This window comes from Daucus carota, chromosome 3 (assembly GCF_001625215.2).
Source record: "Daucus carota subsp. sativus chromosome 3, DH1 v3.0, whole genome shotgun sequence".
Classification (NCBI taxonomy): domain Eukaryota; kingdom Viridiplantae; phylum Streptophyta; class Magnoliopsida; order Apiales; family Apiaceae; genus Daucus; species Daucus carota.
The window spans coordinates 48,552,897-48,562,936 of record NC_030383.2 but is presented as its reverse complement, the minus strand read 5'-3'; positions in this window follow the sequence as shown (position 1 = coordinate 48,562,936).

Below are 10,040 nucleotides of genomic sequence, written 5' to 3'. Positions count from 1 at the left end.
GAAAAAGAATCATGATTATGCAATTAGATATCAGTTGTCTTATAGAATAGAACATAAATTTGTTCTAATATTTGGATTATATACGATATATACAATTCAACGGGTGATAAGCTTTTGATAGTAAGAAAACCATGCAACCATGCGACCAAATTATCTCCCTTGCGCTTATTATATATAAGTATATAATAAGCCCTCTTAAGAAGTTAAAGCGCATGTTTGGATAAATTTAAAAAAAAATGTTTGTCTATTATATCATAATTCCTGAACGATGCCCAGTCACAAAGTCCACGTAATTCGTTAAATGACACGTCATAAAGCCACGTATTTTTTAATGCCACATCAGCAGTGCCATCTAATCAACTGATTAATCTATTATATCATAATTCCTGAACGATGCCCAGTCACAAAGTCCACGTAATTCGTTAAATGACACGTCATAAAGCCACGTATTTTTTAATGCCACATCAGTAGTGCCATCTAATCAACTGATTAATAAATGTTAAGTTTCAAACAGTCCCACAAATCATGCATGAATTCTTACTTTTGATTTTATTTGTCTTAATTATCAAATCAGCGTTGATTGTCAGCTCTGATTATCAGTTTAATTCTCTATTAAAGACATCTTTAATATGACATCTTTTTGAAAATCACCACATCTTTTTGAAAACCACCATATTAATATGTCAGCGTTGACATCGCCAGCACCATCTAATCAACTGATTTATATAAGTCAAGTTTTAGACAGTCCCACAAATTATGCAAGCATTCTTGCTTTTAATTTTAATTGTCTTAAATAAAAATCATTCCTTCCTAATTTTTAGCATATTTTTTTAAATGTAGTTATTGACTTCCTCTATCTCTAATTTATGAAGAAAAGACTTCTTAAGTACTCTCCAAGATATGAAACTAATCATCATTAATTATTTCTAAATTCGAAATCAAATCAATTCTTATCATTTATTTTAAAATTTCAAATTCATCTTACCATTTATGGGAAGACTTCCTAAGCACTCTGAAGATTTTATTGTACGATGTTGGATGAAAAATTAAAAATTTAAATATATAATTATCTCTTAAATTGCTGATTGCCTTTTCTTAAAATATTTAAAATTAAAATTTATGTAAAAAAATTTCAAACAATAATTTTCTTATCTTTATACATTTAATTTATTCACAACTACATGTATATTTTGTATATTTAAAAATACACGTAATTCGTAAAATGACACGTCATAAAACCACATATTTTAATTATGTCACATAAGCAGCGCCATCTAATCAACTGATTTATATAAGTCAAGTTTTAGAAAGTCCCACAAATTATGCATACATTCTTACTTTTCATTTTATCTATTATATCATAATTCCTGAACGATGCCCAGTCACAAAGTCCACGTAATTCGTTAAATGACACGTCATAAAGCCACGTATTTTTTAATGCCACATCAGTAGTGCCATCTAATCAACTGATTAATAAATGTTAAGTTTCAAACAGTCCCACAAATCATGCATGAATTCTTACTTTTGATTTTATTTGTCTTAATTATCAAATCAGCGTTGATTGTCAGCTCTGATTATCAGTTTAATTCTCTATTAAAGACATCTTTAATATGACATCTTTTTGAAAATCACCACATCTTTTTGAAAACCACCATATTAATATGTCAGCGTTGACATCGCCAGCACCATCTAATCAACTGATTTATATAAGTCAAGTTTTAGACAGTCCCACAAATTATGCAAGCATTCTTGCTTTTAATTTTAATTGTCTTAAATAAAAATCATTCCTTCCTAATTTTTAGCATATTTTTTTAAATGTAGTTATTGACTTCCTCTATCTCTAATTTATGAAGAAAAGACTTCTTAAGTACTCTCCAAGATATGAAACTAATCATCATTAATTATTTCTAAATTCGAAATCAAATCAATTCTTATCATTTATTTTAAAATTTCAAATTCATCTTACCATTTATGGGAAGACTTCCTAAGCACTCTGAAGATTTTATTGTACGATGTTGGATGAAAAATTAAAAATTTAAATATATAATTATCTCTTAAATTGCTGATTGCCTTTTCTTAAAATATTTAAAATTAAAATTTATGTAAAAAAATTTCAAACAATAATTTTCTTATCTTTATACATTTAATTTATTCACAACTACATGTATATTTTGTATATTTAAAAATACACGTAATTCGTAAAATGACACGTCATAAAACCACATATTTTAATTATGTCACATAAGCAGCGCCATCTAATCAACTGATTTATATAAGTCAAGTTTTAGAAAGTCCCACAAATTATGCATACATTCTTACTTTTCATTTTAATTGTCTTAAATAAAAATCATTTCCTTCCTAATTTTTAGCATATTTTTTAAATGTAGTTATTGACTTCCTCTATCTCTAATTTATGAATGAAAAAACTTCTCAAATACTCTCCAAGATATGAAACTAATCATCATTAATTATTTCTAAATTCAAAATCAAATCAATTCTTATTATTTATTTTAAAAATTCAAATTCATCTTACCATTTATGGGAAGACTTCTTAAGCGCTCTCAAGACTTTATTGTACGATGTTGCATGAAAAATTAAAAATTTAAAAATATAATTATCTCTCAAATTGCTGATTGCCTTTTCTTAAAATATTTAAAATTAAAATGTATTTAAAAAATTTCAAACAATATTTTTCTTATCTTTATACATTTAATTTATTCACAACTACATGTATATTTTGTATATTAACCTATTTTTAATTGTAATTGTTAGCTTATTATCTATTTCGAATTAAACATGGAAAGACTTCATAAGCACTTACAAGATTTTTTGTATGATACTGCATTAAAAATTCAATATGTTGGAATAGTGATTACTACCTCTTAAACTGCTAATCGTCTTTTCTTAAAATATTTAAAAATAAAGTAGTGTTAAAATATTTTCATAAGATTATACAAAAAAGAATAAGGTATTGATGCACCATTAAATATGTTATACTTTAAAAAATTATGATACGACTATTGTGTTGTTAAATTCATTTATGTGTTATTGTTTTCTTCATTTTATTTTTTTTCAATTTTAATAAAGTAATTCTTATATAAAAAAAATTTGAGATACGTCATTATATATGTTTTACTCTCTAATTTTTTATTTTAAAATAAATATAAAATTAGTTCAAATTTATATATCAGAGTAGTAACATAGCGTCGTAATGGTAAGGTGTGTGAAGCAGCATTTAGTTGATATTTAAGCATGCTCAATCAGCTGCATAATCGGTGTTTTTTAAATATTTAATTGGTTTGAATTTTTTTTAATTTTGTTTGAAGAATAATATCTTTTTTGGATCAGAAATTGTAAGCAATTTAGAAGGCATATGTAGGTCTGCTTGATTATATGCATGATTGGTGCTTCAGAATGGGAAGCGAGTGAATTTCATTTGTTTCTTTCCATTACCATCTAAAAATTTGAATTCAAAATAAGTATTGCAAAATTGAAATCATATTGGTTGTCTCTCTTCAATTTGATATTCAAATTTCCTTGATTATAGCTTTCGTTGAACAATAGTATGACAAGATTCAAAACAATGATTTTATTTATGGTAATTTGTTTGATTGATTTCATATCTATTTATATGTATATGTCTATATATCTATATATTTGGTAGAGAGTGGGTATATATATAACCGTTATCAAGACTACATGCTTATATCTTTGATTGTTTGTATTCATCTTTGTTTTCCTTTTTCTTTTTCTTTTTTGACTTTATAGTTTGAGATTTTCATTCTTTTTTCTATATCTGTAAGCAATTTTTTTAAAATTTCAAACATGTTTTTAATTTACAAGATATATGGATGTGAATGTTAATGGAATCTCTTTTTACAATTTGTAGCTATCAAAGGCCGAGGAAACTACATTACAATGAAGAAAGCATGGCTGAGACAAGTTGTGGGACTCAAATAACCTAAAGGCATCGTATTTCCTACTACATTCAACTGATTTTTGGTGTTATCATATGTTTTACTGGCGTGATTATCATATTTATCATTTAATTGACACTAATTATTAATTTTTGTGTATGTGTATATAAAATACTTAAATGACCATTTGTCTGGCCGCTCAGTTCCTCTGATTAGCAACACACCAATCTGGCTATACAGATTCATCTGATACAAATTTTAGCGTTGTCAATAAAAGGAGAATGATATATTGTTGTCTCACTTGGTAAATTGAATCTCAGCCTTTTCTGTGCAAGTTTGTGAAAAATTTTATTAATACTTATTTAGATTGATTATATAACAAATGAAATCATTTATTGGAATTTAATATCAATCATTAGAATTTACATATGTATGTATAACTTATGTGTATGTATGATACAATTGCTTAGATAGTTGTCAGTTGTGTACAAGCATCTAGAAAGGAATTACGAAAGTTTGGGTGCTCTTTTAACAATCTCAAAGTCCTTTGAAACAAGTAATTATTGATTTGAGCAGTAGATATTCAAAGGAGTTGACGCGGAGACTATTTGGTGTGTGAAACTTTGGTAAAGCTCATCAGCCAGATTCTCAATACAAAGGAAGTAGTAAAGGGATCTGAAATGGTCAGACGGGAGTGAGAAATGTAGACGATGAGGCTAGCAATGCAGTTAACATTGAGGAAGTATCACGTGAGATGGGGAAGTCTAACAAAATGATGTCAATGTAATTGTCTCCCTATTTACATTGGTGTAGTCTTTGTTTAATATCTTGAGAATATATAATTTTGCAAGTTAGTACTTTTAGTCACTCAAGTTCATTGAGAAGTAGTTGTTTTAGTCATAAATTTTATATTGCAAGTTCTCATTTGGCTCATGCATTGTCTCGGGAGTAAGTTATAGTTTTGATCACATGATCTATTTAAATTAACCATTGACGGGTTTTTAGATTTTTTATCTATTGTTTTTGAAAGAGATAATAAAATTTTCATAATTTGTATTTTATAATATTTTTATAAAAACTTATAAGAACATAAAGGACTTGAGTACAAATACAATGACAATAATGAAAAGAATATGTGTTTCCATGTAAATTTAAGTATAACGTATCCCTTAGATTTAGGAAACATTTTAAGTATAGTGTATCCGTTGCAAATTTCAAATTTCAATGCAGATGGAAATATCATTATAATCCGTGATTTTAATTTATTGATTTAATCTCTTATTCATTGAGGTAACATATATAAGCAACAATGATGTAATTAGTTTACTTCTCTGTTAAAGACGTCTTTATTTTATTTAACTCTTAATCAAATGAAGTGTATAAACGAAATCTAGATATATTTATAATAAAAGACATATATATTATATATTTTCTTAGAAAGATTATATTTAAGTCAAGTGAAGTGAATCAATTATATATCTATGTTGACTATCCCTTAATTTATGCATACATTATGGCATTTATATTTAATTGACATACTCTGGTGTTATTTAATTGTCATCTCTGAATGCTTGATGAAATACAAACCCTGTATTCTGACTAATACATGGAACAACAGACCTAAAATCGATCTTAAGGATCTGAATTGCTAGCTTCTTTATGTATTATTTATTTATTTATTTGTGATAAAATAAAGTGTATAAAAATAATATATATTTAAAATAATTCATTTTTAAAATATGTAAATTTAGTTAAATAATTCATTAATATTCCCAAAACGATATAATTCATTCGTATGTCAAAATATTATAATTTAGTTAAATAACTCATTTTAAAATATTATAAGTTAGTTAAATTTTTTAGTTAAATATTTTCTAGAAAATCGATGTCTTAATGCATTACTCTGCCAAAATATATCACATAGATTACAATACATTATTATGCCAAAAAATTGTAACAAAAAATATCTATTATAAATACATTTTAGACATTAATAATTATGTAAAATAAATTCTATCGGTTACAAAATTTGAATTTCAATACTCATCAAACATCTTAATACAAAATCTCATTCTCAATTTTACTCGCTAAATTAAATCTGTTACTAATATTAACTACATAATTCAAAAACTCTTATTCATTTACTTTCTTTTTTGTTAAAATATTGTCTTTATATTTGTTGCAAATCTCTAATCTCACTGTAAATCATAATATCATAAAAAAAATTCGCATCTGCTATTATGCTTCCTTAATTTATTCGATTTTTAAGTTGGATGGAATAATTAACAAGTATGATTAATCAATTTCTTTTGGTAATATTAAAATATATAGTTACTCATTCAATGCTAAACAACTAAAATGTATCATGTAAATTTAGGTATAGCGTATCCCCTAGATTTAGGAAACATTCAGATTCAGTTAAGTACATGACAGTCGTTGCAAATTTTAAATTTCAATGCGGTTTAAAATATCAGTATGGAAATTATAATCCATGATTTTAATTTATTAATTTGATCTCTTATTCATTTAGGTAACATATATAAGTAGCAACAATATAATTAGTATACTTCTCTATTAAAGACGTCTTTATTTTATTTAATTGTTAATCAAATGAAGTGTAGAAACGAAATCTATTTATATTTTTTATAAAAGACGTATATATTATATTTTTTTTAGAAAGATTGTATTTATGTCAAGTGAAGTGAATCAATTATATATGTAGGTTGACTATCTCTGAATTTCTGTATACATTATAGCATTTGTATTTAATTGACATAACTAATTGGTGTTATTTGATTGTTATCTCTGAATGCTCGATGAAATACAAATCATGTATTCTGACTAATACATGGAACATCAGACCTAAATTTTATGGATGATACTCGATGTGAAGGATCTGAATTGCTAGCTTGCTAACGTATTTTTTTTATCAATTTATTAATTTGTGATAAAATAAAGTGTATAAAAATAATATATATATATATATATATATATATATATATATATATTTCAGAATATTTAAATTTAGTTAAATAATTCATTACTATTCCCAAAACGATACAATTCATTGGTATGCCAAACTATCATAGTTTAGTTAAATAATTCATTATAAAAATATTATCATATAGTTAAAATTTTTAGTTAAATATTTTATAGAAAATCAATGTCTTAATTCAGTACAATGCCAAAAAATATTACGTAATTTAAATACATTACTATGCCAAAAAACTGTAACAGAAAAAATATCTATTTTAAATGCATTTTAGTCATTGATAATTCTGAAAAATAAATTCTATCTATTATAGATTTTGAATTTGAATACTCATCAAATATTATAATACAAAATCTCATTCACTATTTTACTCGCTAAATTAAATCTGCTACTAACATAAACTACATAATCAAAAACTCTTATATATTTAGTTTCTTTTTTATTGAAATGTTGTTTTTGTATATATTGCAGATCTCTATTCTCACAAAAAAAAACTGCACATCTGCTATTATAAAATACCTACGTCAATTCCAACTCTAAAATTGCATATGCTACAGTAACAACATATATACAAAGATTTTTGTCGCTACGTTTAATAAATATATAAATTTACAGTTACACTTTTTTAGTATAATAATGTATTGTAATGGGAGGTAAAATGATAAATAGATATACTATAAAATATTAATTGAGAAATATTTCATACTTTAACTTATTACATGCATGTATAGGTATGTAGGGAGTCAATCATTGTTGACTTGAGTGGAGAACTCGCAGAATATTTGATTCATATTTATCAAGACGATTTAGAAACGGCGGTGATCTTGGTTCTAGCAAGTATGAAGGTTCAAATGTGTGAAGGTTGGATCATAATTTGCATTCGTCACAATCATATACACATCTAAATATATTTAATTCTGAAACATGTTTGGTGACAATCTATACAACTACAAGAAATATCAGTTTTATCAACACACCGATATCAAAAGTTGATGTTAATTTAAATTTGAGTGCGGTATATAGCATGAGACATAGTTATTTATTTAATTTGCTCATTTATTCACACAGAATCGTATAATTATATATTTCATATCAAAATAATATGAGAATAATTTATAAATTTTTTATATTGTTCCAGGCTTGATCGTGATGGATATGTATAGCTTCCAGATCTCGGATTATAACATCTCCAAGAATGCTGAATAATCGTACTACAATATTTAGATTTTTGTGAAATAATAATATAATAAGTATTTGAAATTATGCTCAAATTCTTTATAGATTATGAGGTTATCATCCGGACTATGTTTATTTTGGATTATATATATATTTTTTAATTTTATTCTTCATTTGGGATTATTTGATAGTTTAATTTTCTATTCTTAATCACAAAAATTATTTTACTACGCCACAAAAAACCAACTACAATATCAAGACACCCGTGCGCGGAGCGCGGGCAAGAAAAGCTAGTAAATGTTAAGTTTCAAACAGTCCCACAAATCATGCATGAATTCTTACTTTTGATTTTATTTGTCTTAATTATCAAATCAGCGTTGATTGTCAGCTCTGATTATCAGTTTAATTCTCTATTAAAGACATCTTTAATATGACATCTTTTTGAAAATCACCACATCTTTTTGAAAACCACCATATTAATATGTCAGCGTTGACATCACCAGCACCATCTAATCAACTGATTTATATAAGTCAAGTTTTAGACAGTCCCACAAATTATGCAAGCATTCTTGCTTTTAATTTTAATTGTCTTAAATAAAAATCATTCCTTCCTAATTTTTAGCATATTTTTTTAAATGTAGTTATTGACTTCCTCTATCTCTAATTTATGAAGAAAAGACTTCTTAAGTACTCTCCAAGATATGAAACTAATCATCATTAATTATTTCTAAATTCGAAATCAAATCAATTCTTATCATTTATTTAAAATTTCAAATTCATCTTACCATTTATGGGAAGACTTCCTAAGCACTCTGAAGATTTTATTGTACGATGTTGGATGAAAAATTAAAAATTTAAATATATAATTATCTCTTAAATTGCTGATTGCCTTTTCTTAAAATATTTAAAATTAAAATTTATGTAAAAAAATTTCAAACAATAATTTTCTTATCTTTATACATTTAATTTATTCACAACTACATGTATATTTTGTATATTTAAAAATACACGTAATTCGTAAAATGACACGTCATAAAACCACATATTTTAATTATGTCACATAAGCAGCGCCATCTAATCAACTGATTTATATAAGTCAAGTTTTAGAAAGTCCCACAAATTATGCATGCATTCTTACTTTTCATTTTAATTGTCTTAAATAAAAATCATTTCCTTCCTAATTTTTAGCATATTTTTTAAATGTAGTTATTGACTTCCTCTATCTCTAATTTATGAATGAAAAGACTTCTCAAATACTCTCCAAGATATGAAACTAATCATCATTAATTATTTCTAAATTCAAAATCAAATCAATTCTTATTATTTATTTTAAAAATTCAAATTCATCTTACCATTTATGGGAAGACTTCTTAAGCGCTCTCAAGACTTTATTGTACGATGTTGCATGAAAAATTAAAAATGTAAAAATATAATTATCTCTCAAATTGCTGATTGCCTTTTCTTAAAATATTTAAAATTAAAATGTATTTAAAAAATTTCAAACAATATTTTTCTTATCTTTATACATTTAATTTATTCACAACTACATGTATATTTTGTATATTAACCTATTTTTAATTGTAATTGTTAGCTTATTATCTATTTCGAATTAAACATGGAAAGACTTCCTAAGCACTTACAAGATTTTTTGTATGATACTGCATTAAAAATTCAATATGTTGGAATAGTGATTACTACCTCTTAAACTGCTAATCGTCTTTTCTTAAAATATTTAAAAATAAAGTAGTGTTAAAATATTTTCATAAGATTATACAAAAAAGAATAAGGTATTGATGCACCATTAAATATGTTATACTTTAAAAAATTATGATACGACTATTGTGTTGTTAAATTCATTTATGTGTTATTGTTTTCTTCATTATTTTATTTTTTTTCAATTTTAATAAAGTAATTCTTATATATAAAAAATTTGAGATACGTCATTATATATGTTT